Source organism: Notolepis coatsorum (assembly GCF_963971535.1).
Source record: "Notolepis coatsorum genome assembly, chromosome: 4".
Classification (NCBI taxonomy): Eukaryota; Metazoa; Chordata; class Actinopteri; order Aulopiformes; family Paralepididae; genus Notolepis; species Notolepis coatsorum.
The window spans coordinates 116,489,621-116,503,688 of NC_140168.1; the positions used below are offsets into that span (position 1 = coordinate 116,489,621).

Sequence of the window (14,068 nt, forward strand, 5' to 3'; positions counted from 1 at the left end):
TGGTCAGACTGTTGTCAGTGTGACTGTTTGTGGCCGGACCGTCTGACGTGCAGGAGACAGAGTCAACAGGTAATGTTTGTTTACTGTGTGAACTGACCCCAACAGCTGGTGGTCTCTCAGTGACACCACCTCGTCTTAGTTCAGCCGGTTTCACTAAAGTGTGGTAAAGGTTTCACACTTCATACATACATGAGATAGGAAGCTGTTTTAACAAACATTCTGTCAAATTATTATTCACCGATTCCCAACCGTAGAAAGACTGGCGACAATAAGGCTGGCTGAGCATTGATATATAATATAATAACAATAAGGCTGGCTGAGCATTGATATATAATAACAATAAGGCTGGCTGAGCATTGATATATAATATAATAACAATAAGGCTGGCTGAGCATTGATATATAATAATATATATAATAACAATAAGGCTGGCTGAGCATTGATATATAATAATATATATAATAACAATAAGGCTGGCTGAGCATTGATATATAATAATATATATAATAACAATAAGGCTGGCTGAGCATTGCTATATAATAATATATATATATAATAACAATAAGGCTGGCTGAGCATTGATATATAATAATATATATAATAACAATAAGGCTGGCTGAGCATCGATATATAATATATAATAACAATAAGGCTGGCTGAGCATTGATATATAATAATATATATAATAACAATAAGGCTGGCTGAGCATTGATAATATATATAATAGCAATAAGGCTGGCTGAGGCTGAGCATTGATATATAATAATATATATAATAACAATAAGGCTGGCTGAGCATTGATATATAATAATATATATATAATAACAATAAGGCTGGCTGAGCATTGATAATAATATATATAATAGCAATAAGGCTGGCTGAGCATTGATATATAATAATATATATATAATAACAATAAGGCTGGCTGAGCATTGATATATATATATATATAATAATAAGGCTGGCTGAGCATTGATATATAATATAATAACAATAAGGCTGGCTGAGCATTGATATATAATAATATATATAATAACAATAAGGCTGGCTGAGCATTGATATAATATATATAATAATAAGGCTGGCTGAGCATTGATATATAATAATATATATATAATAACAATAAGGCTGGCTGAGCATTGATTGATGTTAGCTTCTATGCTTGACGCTAACAGTAAAGAGCAAGGGGACGATAAAAGTTCAATTTGAAGCCTGTATTATAATTCTGAAGCCGTACAGTGCGATGATATGATCGCAAATTGCCCCCTAATTTGGTCCGTGCGAGTTTAAAATAATATCTGGGGGCAAGCTTGCGAGTGGTGATTTCAACCTTTCATTCGCATTTCACTCCTAAATTAATCCATACAAATTGTAGTAAAACATTAGCCTACAACCAGGGCTGTACAGTGCAATATAATGTTGCGGTTGTAATTTCATTAGACAGACCAGCGCGGACCTTTAATAACATGCAATTTAATTGACACGAGCAATGAGCTAACGGTAGCTTCTAACCAAGGTATCCATTAGGATTATGCTAAGCTAACTAGCGATCTCTGCTAACCCTGGAAAACGGTCAAAGCGGACTCCACAACACTAGTTCCATTCGTGAGGAAAGGGGGTGGGTTATATTGACAACGCTTGACAACAGAAGTTTAAACATAACTTCATATTTATTGGTTATTCATTTCTGTATATCATTCAATTTCGATCTCTGTGTGTCTCCATCTCCATCTCTTCCTGTTTACATTCGAGTGTGACGTCATCACCTACGGCAGCTTAGACAATCAAAACGCGAACCTAGAACAAAACCCGAAGGGGGGGGGGGGGGCTGGCTCTTGTTCATTCTCGCCCCTCTCTCTCTCTCTCTCTCTCTCTCTCTCTCTCTCTCTCTCTCTCTCTCTCTCTCTCTCTCTCTCTCTCTCTCTCTCTCTCTCTCAGTCATTCATTAATTCTGACGTAAAACAGAATAATTTTGATTGACAGTAGAGTCTGCCAATTACGTCACAACGCTTGCACCCGCCCTGCTGTTCTTAGCACCAATCGGCAAGCGCATTAGTTTTTGACTTCCTGAATGCCCTGCGTGTTGACAACAACAAAGCTACTAACATTAGCTACCCGCGGCCCACGAGTAGGAGACCAGTGCTCTGCAGGATGACTAAATGAGGCATAATGATTTTACCTCAACGAATGTTAGAATAAAAGCCTTTCCATACATCTGTCTGATTGAAAACTTTATTAACAGACCGCGGAATGGTCATATCTCAGCACGGGCTGAGATATGAACGAGTAACGTGTGGACCAGATTGACGCGACACAAGGTTTACACAACAGCCCCCACCCCTTGTTTTATTGTATTTGTACCTGTACTACCTGCTGTCAGCTGTTTATCTCTCTCTGTGAGCTTGATTAGCTCACGTTAGCTAGCGTTAGCTCCGCGGCTAACCCTGAACTAAATCAATGACTAGGTTCTAAAGCATTTCGAGTAGTTTTCACTGCACATAGAAGCAGCCAAACAGCGGGAGAATTTCGGGAGCATATGGCCAAAACCCAGTTAGGAACCATCGACTCCCATCCCTACTACTAACTTTACTTTTCTTCATAGCTAAATCAGACAGTCAGCCAGTCTATCAGAGTGAGTGCTCAGTTGATTTTCCCCGCTGATCATACCTGAGTGCTCAGCGTCATCACACGCCTTGGATCATTTAGGAATGAAATGCGAATGCAAGGCTTGAAATCCCTACTCGCAAGCCCGCCCCCAAATATTATTTACCAATCGCAACGGCCAATTAAAGGGGCAATTTGCGACGAGATCATTGCAGCGTACAGCCCTGCTTTAGAGGAAATGTCAAAATATCGCGATATCATTTAGAGGCCATATCGCCCAGCCCTACTATAATGGTAAAATAGTTATTTAAAAATGTGCCCCTAAAAAATATTCTTTGCCCCTAAATTTCTCATTTAGGGGCAAGTGTGCCCCTAGTGAAAAAGCTTAGCGTACAGCCCTGCATCTGAGGAAAATATACATCAAACGTTAGCTAGTTAACAATGCTATAAATTCCCGATGATTCTGACATCTGAGGCAATAACCTGTTTAAATTAACGAGGAGGAGACGATGATGATGTGTGTTCACGCGGCGCTACACAGTGAGGTAATGACCCTTCCTTCTGTTATAGTTTCCTTGGTAAAGAGGTGGAAGTCAGGCTGGGCCGCGTCTCAGCCAATCACAGCGTGCTATGGGAGCGGGGTTTGGAGCTAAACATTTATTTTTTAATAAATAAATCTTGATTGCAAACTGTCAACATACACAGACAATATCAACAGAATACAAAACCAAGCAAGCACACATACACACGAAACACAGAGAAAACAAAACAAAAAGCAGTGACAAAAAGACAACAAACACAAAATGTAATGTAAAATAAGCAAGACAGCCTTTTTGTCAAACATACTGTCGGATCATATTCACTGTTATTTTTCTTTTGGGTTGGTCCTCTGGCAGAGAGACAGTTATGTTCCATCATTATATCCTGTATGATAAGGTTGGTCCTCTGGCAGAGAGACAGTTATGTTCCATCATTATATCCTGTATGATAAGGTTGGTCCTCTGGCAGAGAGACAGTTATGTTCCATCATTATATCCTGTATGATAAGGTTGGTCCTCTGGCATAGAGACAGTTATGTTCCATCATTATATCCTGTATGATAAGGTTGGTCCTCTGGCAGAGAGACAGTTATGTTCCATCATTATATCCTGTATGATAAGGTTGGTCCTCTCTGGCAGAGAGACAGTTATGTTCCATCATTATATCCTGTACGATAAGGTTGGTCCTCTGGCAGAGAGACAGTTATGTTCCATCATTATATCCTGTATGATAAGGTTGGTCCTCTGGCAGAGAGACAGTTATGTTCCATCATTATATCCTGTATGATAAGGTTGGTCCTCTCTGGCAGAGAGACAGTTATGTTCCATCATTATATCCTGTATGATAAGGTTGGTCCTCTGGCAGAGAGACAGTTATGTTCCATCATTATATCCTGTACGATAAGGTTGGTCCTCTGGCAGAGAGACAGTTATGTTCCATCATTATATCCTGTATGATAAGGTTGGTCCTCTGGCAGAGAGACAGTTATGTTCCATCATTATATCCTGTATGATAAGGTTGGTCCTCTGGCAGAGAGACAGTTAAGTTCCATCATTATATCCTGTACGATAAGGTTGGTCCTCTGGCAGAGAGACAGTTATGTTCCATCATTATATCCTGTACGATAAGGTTGGTCCTCTGGCAGAGAGACAGTTATGTTCCATCATTATATCCTGTATGATAAGGTTGGTCCTCTGGCAGAGAGACAGTTATGTTCCATCATTATATCCTGTATGATAAGGTTGGTCCTCTGGCAGAGAGACAGTTATGTTCCATCATTATATCCTGTATGATAAGGTTGGTCCTCTCTGGCAGAGAGACAGTTATGTTCCATCATTATATCCTGTACGATAAGGTTGGTCCTCTGGCAGAGAGACAGTTATGTTCCATCATTATATCCTGTATGATAAGGTTGGTCCTCTGGCAGAGAGACAGTTATGTTCCATCATTATATCCTGTACGATAAGGTTGGTCCTCTGGCAGAGAGACAGTTATGTTCCATCATTATATCCTGTATGATAAGGTTGGTCCTCTGGCATAGAGACAGTTATGTTCCATCATTATATCCTGTATGATACGGTTGGTCCTCTGGCAGAGAGACAGTTATGTTCCATCATTATATCCTGTACGATAAGGTTGGTCCTCTGGCAGAGAGACAGTTATGTTCCATCATTATATCCTGTATGATAAGGTTGGTCCTCTGGCAGAGAGACAGTTATGTTCCATCATTATATCCTGTACGATAAGGTTGGTCCTCTGGCAGAGAGACAGTTATGTTCCATCATTATATCCTGTATGATAAGGTTGGTCCTCTGGCAGAGAGACAGTTATGTTCCATCATTATATCCTGTATGATAAGGTTGGTCCTCTGGCAGAGAGACAGTTATGTTCCATCATTATATCCTGTATGATAAGGTTGGTCCTCTGGCAGAGAGACAGTTATGTTCCATCATTATATCCTGTATGATAAGGTTGGTCCTCTGGCAGAGAGACAGTTATGTTCCATCATTATATCCTGTATGATAAGGTTGGTCCTCTGGCAGAGAGACAGTTATGTTCCATCATTATATCCTGTACGATAAGGTTGGTCCTCTGGCAGAGAGACAGTTATGTTCCATCATTATATCCTGTACGATAAGGTTGGTCCTCTGGCAGAGAGACAGTTATGTTCCATCATTATATCCTGTATGATAAGGTTGGTCCTCTGGCAGAGAGACAGTTATGTTCCATCATTATATCCTGTATGATAAGGTTGGTCCTCTGGCAGAGAAACAGTTATGTTCCATCATTATATCCTGTATGATAAGGTTGGTCCTCTGGCAGAGAAACTTATGTTCCATCATTATATCCTGTACGATAAGGTTGGTCCTCTGGCAGAGAAACAGTTATGTTCCATCATTATATCCTGTATGATAAGGTTGGTCCTCTGGCAGAGAAACAGTTATGTTCCATCATTATATCCTGTATGATAAGGTTGGTCCTCTGGCAGAGAGACAGTTATGTTCCATCATTATATCCTGTATGATAAGGTTGGTCCTCTGGCAGAGAAACAGTTATGTTCCATCATTATATCCTGTATGATAAGGTTGGTCCTCTGGCAGAGAGACAGTTATGTTCCATCATTATATCCTGTATGATAAGGTTGGTCCTCTGGCAGAGAAACAGTTATGTTCCATCATTATATCCTGTATGATAAGGTTGGTCCTCTGGCAGAGAGACAGTTATGTTCCATCATTATATCCTGTATGATAAGATTGGTCCTCTGGCAGAGAGACAGTTATGTTCCATCATTATATCCTGTACGATAAGGTTGGTCCTCTGGCAGAGAGACAGTTATGTTCCATCATTATATCCTGTATGATAAGGTTGGTCCTCTGGTTGGGTGGTCCTCTCTGGTGGGGTGGTCCTCTCTGGTTGGGTGGTCCTCTGGTTGGGTGGTCCTCTCTGGTTGGGTGGTCCTCTCTGGTTGGGTGGTCCTCTCTGGTTGGGTGGTCCTCTGGTTGGGTGGTCCTCTGGTTGGGTGGTCCTCTCTGGTTGGGTGGTCCTCTCTGGTTGGGTGGTCCTCTCTGGTTGGGTGGTCCTCTCTGGTGGGGTGGTCCTCTCTGGTTGGGTGGTCCTCTGGTTGGGTGGTCCTCTCTGGTTGGGTGGTCCTCTCTGGTTGGGTGGTCCTCTCTGGTGGGGTGGTCCTCTCTGGTTGGGTGGTCCTCTGGTTGGGTGGTCCTCTCTGGTTGGGTGGTCCTCTCTGGTGGGGTGGTCCTCTCTGGTTGGGTGGTCCTCTGGTTGGGTGGTCCTCTCTGGTTGGGTGGTCCTCTCTGGTTGGGTGAATAGAGTTAGGAGGTTTAGACAGATGATCGGTTTAATGCTTTCCCATTGTTTAAACTTTGTAAAACCCACACACACATATCGAGGATGATCTACGGTGTTGATTTATATAATATGAGGTTTTGTCCCGACAGCAGCGATATGCAGGTGTATGTATTCAGACACAACATAAAAATAAATATATAAATGTATATATACAGCAATATTGTACATGCTATCATAGAGAGTTAATATTCAGTAATGAAGTGATGTAAGGTCAGGTGGGAGATCACCAATAATAGCCGTATACAGAACAGCGTTTCCGTTAGCCGGTAATTACCGGTATTTGACCGGCAAAATCTGTTGAAGTCCGACATATTTACTCTCTCCGGTCTTAATGTCCGGTGAAAATAATTCCCTGAGTCTAAGCACAATTTGATTATTTGAATTGTATTAAAATAGGCTAAAATTAAATAGCCTATGCGATGAACGAAACGATCATTACATTTGTTTCCTCGTTGCTTCTAATAATGACAACGACGTCGTCAGCGAGAGCTTAGTGCTGGGTGTGCGAACTTTTGTTCAAGTTTTCAAGTTTCTTTAATAGTTGTCATACAGAAGTACAGAATACTTTTGTACAAAATGCTTCTTACTGTTGCGCTCCAGAGACTGTGCATGACAAGATAAGTATGAAATAAAAACATAGTAAAAATTAGAAGAAAAAAAAAAAGAGGTCACAGTGTTCAGTTTAGACATATGTACAATGTTCAATGTGAAGCTGCAGAGCCAGAGCACTATCAGCACAATGCAGTATTCCAGCAGTACTCCAATTCAGCCATTTTCAGCCAATGTTGGGTGGGGGGCGCTGCTGTGCGGTTCCCAGAAAAGAGCCAATAACACTGAATCAGCTGCTCTGCAGCGCCATACTCTTTGCAAATAAGTCGTTGCGAGGTGGAGAGAGTTGTCACGCAAACCACGATAATGTTGCCGTCTCTCTGCTTTCTCAGTTCTTCGCTTGATATAATTAATACAAATGTCCAATATAACGGAATTCGTTAGCTCATAAAAATGTGATTATAACAGACTGCTGTTTAGTGTCGGACCGACTGCCCACATACGCGGTCTATTTTATTTCAAGTCAGCAGCAGCACGGAGTATCGAGGGACTTATTTTATTTGGAATATATTAATGACTGTATACGCAAAAGTAGCCTAGTTTTAAGTAATAATATTATAAATCTACATGCCTTGAGGATGACATTCTTTATATAGCCTGCCTATCAATTGTTTTAAAGCTCAATAAACTATGACCGGAATTAATCTCATTTGTCCGGTAGATTGAAATCTTGCAGGTCACGGAGACCGGCAAAAAAAATTTCTAACGGAAACCCTGATACAGAAACAGATACAGATACAGGCAATACAAGTATATAACGTCTCTCTGCCAGAGAGGACCACCCAACCAGAGGACCACCCAACCAGAGGACCACCCAACCAGAGAGGACCACCCAACCAGAGAGGACCACCCAACCAGAGAGGACCACCCCACCAGAGAGGACCACCCCACCAGAGAGGACCACCCAACCAGAGAGGACCACCCAACCAGAGAGGACCACCCAACCAGAGAGGACCACCCAACCAGAGAGGACCACCCCACCAGAGAGGACCACCCAACCAGAGAGGACCACCCAACCAGAGAGGACCACCCAACCAGAGAGGACCACCCAACCAGAGAGGATCACCCAACCAGAGAGGACCACCCCACCAGAGAGGACCACCCAACCAGAGAGGACCACCCAACCAGAGGACCACCCAACCAGAGAGGACCACCCAACCAGAGAGGACCACCCAACCAGAGAGGACCACCCAACCAGAGAGGACCACCCAACCAGAGAGGACCACCCAACCAGAGAGGACCACCCCACCAGAGAGGACCACCCCACCAGAGAGGACCACCCAACCAGAGAGGACCACCCCACCAGAGAGGACCACCCCACCAGAGAGGACCACCCCACCAGAGAGGACCACCCCACCAGAGAGGACCACCCAACCAGAGGACCACCCAACCAGAGAGGACCACCCAACCAGAGAGGACCACCCCACCAGAGAGGACCACCCAACCAGAGAGGACCACCCAACCAGAGGACCACCCAACCAGAGAGGACCACCCAACCAGAGAGGACCACCCAACCAGAGAGGACCACCCAACCAGAGAGGACCACCCAACCAGAGAGGACCACCCAACCAGAGAGGACCACCCAACCAGAGAGGACCACCCAACCAGAGAGGACCACCCCACCAGAGAGGACCACCCCACCAGAGAGGACCACCCCACCAGAGAGGACCACCCCACCAGAGAGGACCACCCAACCAGAGAGGACCACCCAACCAGAGAGGACCACCCCACCAGAGAGGACCACCCCACCAGAGAGGACCACCCCACCAGAGAGGACCACCCAACCAGAGAGGACCACCCAACCAGAGAGGACCACCCCACCAGAGAGGACCACCCCACCAGAGAGGACCACCCAACCAGAGAGGACCACCCAACCAGAGAGGACCACCCAACCAGAGAGGACCACCCAACCAGAGAGGACCACCCAACCAGAGAGGACCACCCAACCAGAGGACCACCCCACCAGAGGACCACCCCACCAGAGAGGACCACCCCACCAGAGAGGACCACCCAACCAGAGAGGACCACCCAACCAGAGAGGACCACCCCACCAGAGAGGACCACCCCACCAGAGAGGACCACCCAACCAGAGAGGACCACCCAACCAGAGAGGACCACCCCACCAGAGAGGACCACCCCACCAGAGAGGACCACCCAACCAGAGAGGACCACCCCACCAGAGAGGACCACCCAACCAGAGAGGACCACCCAACCAGAGAGGACCACCCAACCAGAGAGGACCACCCAACCAGAGGACCACCCCACCAGAGAGGACCACCCCACCAGAGAGGACCACCCCACCAGAGAGGACCACCCAACCAGAGAGGATCACCCAACCAGAGAGGACCACCCCACCAGAGGACCACCCAACCAGAGAGGACCACCCCACCAGAGAGGACCACCCCACCAGAGAGGACCACCCAACCAGAGAGGACCACCCAACCAGAGAGGACCACCCAACCAGAGAGGACCACCCAACCAGAGAGGACCACCCCACCAGAGAGGACCACCCAACCAGAGAGGACCACCCAACCAGAGAGGACCACCCCACCAGAGAGGACCACCCCACCAGAGAGGACCACCCAACCAGAGGACCACCCAACCAGAGAGGACCACCCAACCAGAGAGGACCACCCAACCAGAGAGGACCACCCCACCAGAGAGGACCACCCCACCAGAGAGGACCACCCCACCAGAGAGGACCACCCAACCAGAGGACCACCCAACCAGAGAGGACCACCCAACCAGAGAGGACCACCCAACCAGAGAGGACCACCCAACCAGAGAGGACCATCCCACCAGAGAGGACCACCCAACCAGAGAGGACCACCCAACCAGAGAGGACCACCCCACCAGAGAGGACCACCCCACCAGAGAGGACCACCCCACCAGAGAGGACCACCCAACCAGAGAGGACCACCCAACCAGAGAGGACCACCCAACCAGAGAGGACCACCCAACCAGAGAGGACCACCCCACCAGAGAGGACCACCCCACCAGAGAGGACCACCCAACCAGAGAGGACCACCCCACCAGGACATCACTTCATTACTGAATATTAACTCTCTATGATAGCATGTACAATATTGCTGTATATATACATTTATATATTTATTTTTATGTTGTGTCTGAATACATACACCTGCATATCGCTGCTGTCGGGACAAAACCTCATAACTCAATTTTTTTGATTTTTTTTTTTATATAAATCAACTCCGTAGATCATCCTCGATATGTGTGTGTGGGTTTTACAAAGTTTAAACAATGGGAAAGCATTGGGCGGCTACGTGGCGTAGTGGGCAAGGCGCTCGCCACGAATGACGGAGACGCTGGGCTTGCCTGTTCGAGCCCAGCGCTCCACATTGCTTTCAGTTTAGCTGGTCGTTCATACTAATACACATTGGCCGTATTAGGGGGTGGGAAACTGATGGGTGGGGATCGGGCGTTGTGGACAGCGACTCCTACAGGTCGGTTGGTGCGCCTGCGCAGTAGAATCAGGAAGTGTCGGGGGCAGCGTGAGCCTCCCACGCGTTACTCCTCGCCACTGAGAGATCGAGCTGCGCAGGTGAAAAGATGCGACTGCTGTTACCTCAAGTACCGGAGGGGACTTGTGCTATGTATGACTTAGTCCACATTGCAGCCGGCTTGTGGGAGGCAAGAAACAGCGTTCGTGACAGGGGAGGGTTGAATTGGATGATACGAAATTGGGATGGGAGAAAATATAGAAAAATGGGAGAAAAAGTGGATAAAAAAAAAAACAATGGGAAAGCATTAAACCGATCATCTGTCTAAACCTCCTAACTCTATTCACCCTCAAATCTGTGTTCGTTTTTTTCATCTGCTGAAAAGTTGGGTTTTTGGAGTTATGAGGTTTTGTCCCGACAGCAGCGATATATTCCTTCTATATACCTATTTATACACCTGCATATAACCCATATAACTGTATGATGGCATGTACAATAATGCTGTGTATATATACCGTATATATACTATATATATTCTTACCATATTATATCTATCCACATCTGTCTGGTCTGTTAGGGCTGGGCGATATGGCCTAAAAAAGGTTACTCTTGATCAAACAAAGATGAATGTCCCTATATTGGGATTAATAGTGCAATAATTGCTTTTTCACCAAACTTCACTTAAAACAAATAAAAGGTGCCTCTTGATCATCAAACAAGAATGAATTGCCCTATTGGGATTAATAAAGTGCAAATCTAACTTTCACCAAACATCACTTTTAGTAAAATAAAAGGTGAATCTAAAAGAAAATATTATTATTATTATTATTATTATTATTATTATTATTATTATTATTATTATTATTATTATTATTATTATTATTATTATTATTATTATTATTATTATTATTATTATTATTATGATTAATAATAATAATAATTCATTTAATTTATATAGCGCTTCTCAATAACCCGAAGTCGCTGACAGTAGTCGGGAGCAAGAGTACAAACAAAGAAACGAAAGCAAAGAAACAAAAACAAAACAACAAAGAAACAAAAACAAAAGGAACATGAGACCATGGGGGGAACGGGGGAGACAGCATGATGGCACAAAAAAAAGACTGGAGACATATCAATCAGGTTGGAGGGGAGGGGGGGGTTTAGGGGTGGGGGGGGGGGTTGAAGGCAAGGGAGAACAGGTGGGTTTTGAGGCGAGCTTTGAAGGTGGAGAGCGTAGGGGAGTCTCTGATGGACTGGGGGAGGGAGTTCCAGAGTCGGGGTGCAGTGCAAGAGAAGGCCCGATCTCCGAAGTTTTTAAGCTTGGATGTCGGGACAGTGAGGGAGGCAGTGGAGGAGGACCGGAGGGAACGGGTGGGGCGGTAGGGAAGAAGGAGATCAGTCAGGTAGGGGGGGGCCAGGCTGTGGAGGGCTTTGAAGGTGAGGAGTAGTGTTTTAAAGTTAATGCAGTGTTTGATCGGGAGCCAGTGGAGGGAGTGGAGGACAGGAGTGATGTGTTCACGGGACCGGGTGTTAGTGAGGAGGCGGGCGGCTGAGTTTTGGACCATTTGCAGTTTATGGAGGGAGCGGGAGGTGATACCAGTGAGGAGGGGGTTACAGTAGTCCAGGTGGGAGGAGATGAAGGCGTGAATGAGGGATTCAGCAGCGGGGGGGGAGAGGCAGTGACGGATATTATTATTATTATTATTATTATTATTATTATTATTATTATTATTATTATTATTATTATTATTATTATTATTATTATTATTATTATTATTATTATTATTATTATGGGTCAAAATATTATTATTATTATTATTATTTTTTTTTTTTTTAAATCGATTAAAAATGTTCTAAATAGTCCTAGATCATTAATCGAAAAATCGATTAATCGCCCAGCCCTACTGTCTGTACATACCTGCATATAATCCTTTTTATATATCTGTAGATAGTATACTATATCTATATCTGTACATATACCTTACCTACTCTTACTAGTTACGCTGCTGGCCAGTATGACTTACTACCATAGTGTCTTTATACCTGTATCACTGTACATATTAATACTACATCTATATCTGTACATACATCTGATTAGCACTATTACTCAGTAGTATTTATATATAGGGATGCCCCGATCACGTTTTTTGCCACCGATACCGCTCACCGATCGTCTTGAGCCATATCGGCCGATACCGATCCGATACCGATAGTTTTTGATTAAAAAAAAAAAAAAATTATTTTATATAATTTTTTTTTCTTTTTTTAATAAAATATATATATTATATAATTAGACTTGTACTTGTAGTTGTATTATCTGTGAGACATCGCCACCACGCCACAAGTCAAAATGCTCGCTATCTGCAAACAGCTCCACTGTCTGTGTGTACTCGAGTAGCCTCCAGCTACGGCCAGGATTCTCCGGCGCTGCAGCTGGACCCTATTGGTATAAATCACATTCAGCATGCCCTGAGCTCGAATACGCATCGAATCAATGTTATAAGACATTGATATCAGGAGCTATCTGTAGCTACTGCTAGCCGGCTAGATAACGTTAAGACAACGCCTCAGTGAACTATTTAGTTTAGAGCTAACGTGAGCTAACGTGAGCTACCGAGTCAACGGAGGTAACTTATCATGCACTCGACTATTGCTGGAGCATTTGTTGATATCAGCAGCTATCAGTAGCTAGCCAGCTAGATAACGTTAGACAATGCCTCATAGGGATGGGTACCGAATTCGGTACTTTTGAGGTACCGAACCGAAACATGTCGGTACTACCGAGTATCGAATCAAGTGAGAAAAAAAAAAAATCTTTTCATGTCAACGTTCACACGCACAATATAGGATTTGACTTGATTCAACAACAAAGCAGTCGGAGCAATGACAAGCCGAAAACTGTAGTTATTTGAAGTTTGGATTTTTTTTTTACGACTGAGGTATGTAAATTAAATTTCTTGAGACTAAAGTACAGAAAAAAGGTACCGTTGGGTACCGGTATCGATTCACAGGTACCGGTACCGGTATCGGTTCAAATGTGAAAGGTACCCATCCCTAATGCCTCATGGGTCATTTAGTTTAACGTTAGCTCACGCTGCATGCACCAGACTATAGCAGACTACGGGGCATTGTTTACACGAGTGCGGGAGGGGCTGGGGAGGAGGAGGGGCCGTACGCTGCAGGCAGCTGTGTGTCTGAGAGAGAGAGAGCGAGTGAGATCTCCGCTAAGAATTGGATCATGTTTTTCGATCGTTTTGATGATCGGCGAAAATAAAGCATTATCACAGATCACCGATCTCATATTTATACTGATTATCGGCCGATAACGATCGGTGGCCGATCGATCGGGGCATCCCTATTTATATATTTTATTTCCAGTTTAATCACCTGTACATTGTGTATTACTATTGCACTTTACTGTTTAAAAAAATAATTATTATTAAATATATTTTTTACACTTTGTTTTTTTTGGTACTGTACTTGTG

General features: G+C 44.3%; 1 protein-coding gene across 1 annotated transcript in view; it reads left to right on the plus strand.

Annotated features, from left to right (window-relative positions):
- Positions 1–14,068, plus strand: part of ppp1r35 (protein phosphatase 1, regulatory subunit 35) — a gene marked incomplete at its 3' end in the record, with an annotated part of 71,008 nt that overhangs the window by 64 nt on the left and 56,876 nt on the right. Inside the window, exon 1 of the mRNA XM_084312080.1 lies at positions 1–69. This exon is cut by the window's left edge and continues 64 nt beyond it. The remainder of the gene's footprint in view (positions 70–14,068) is intronic.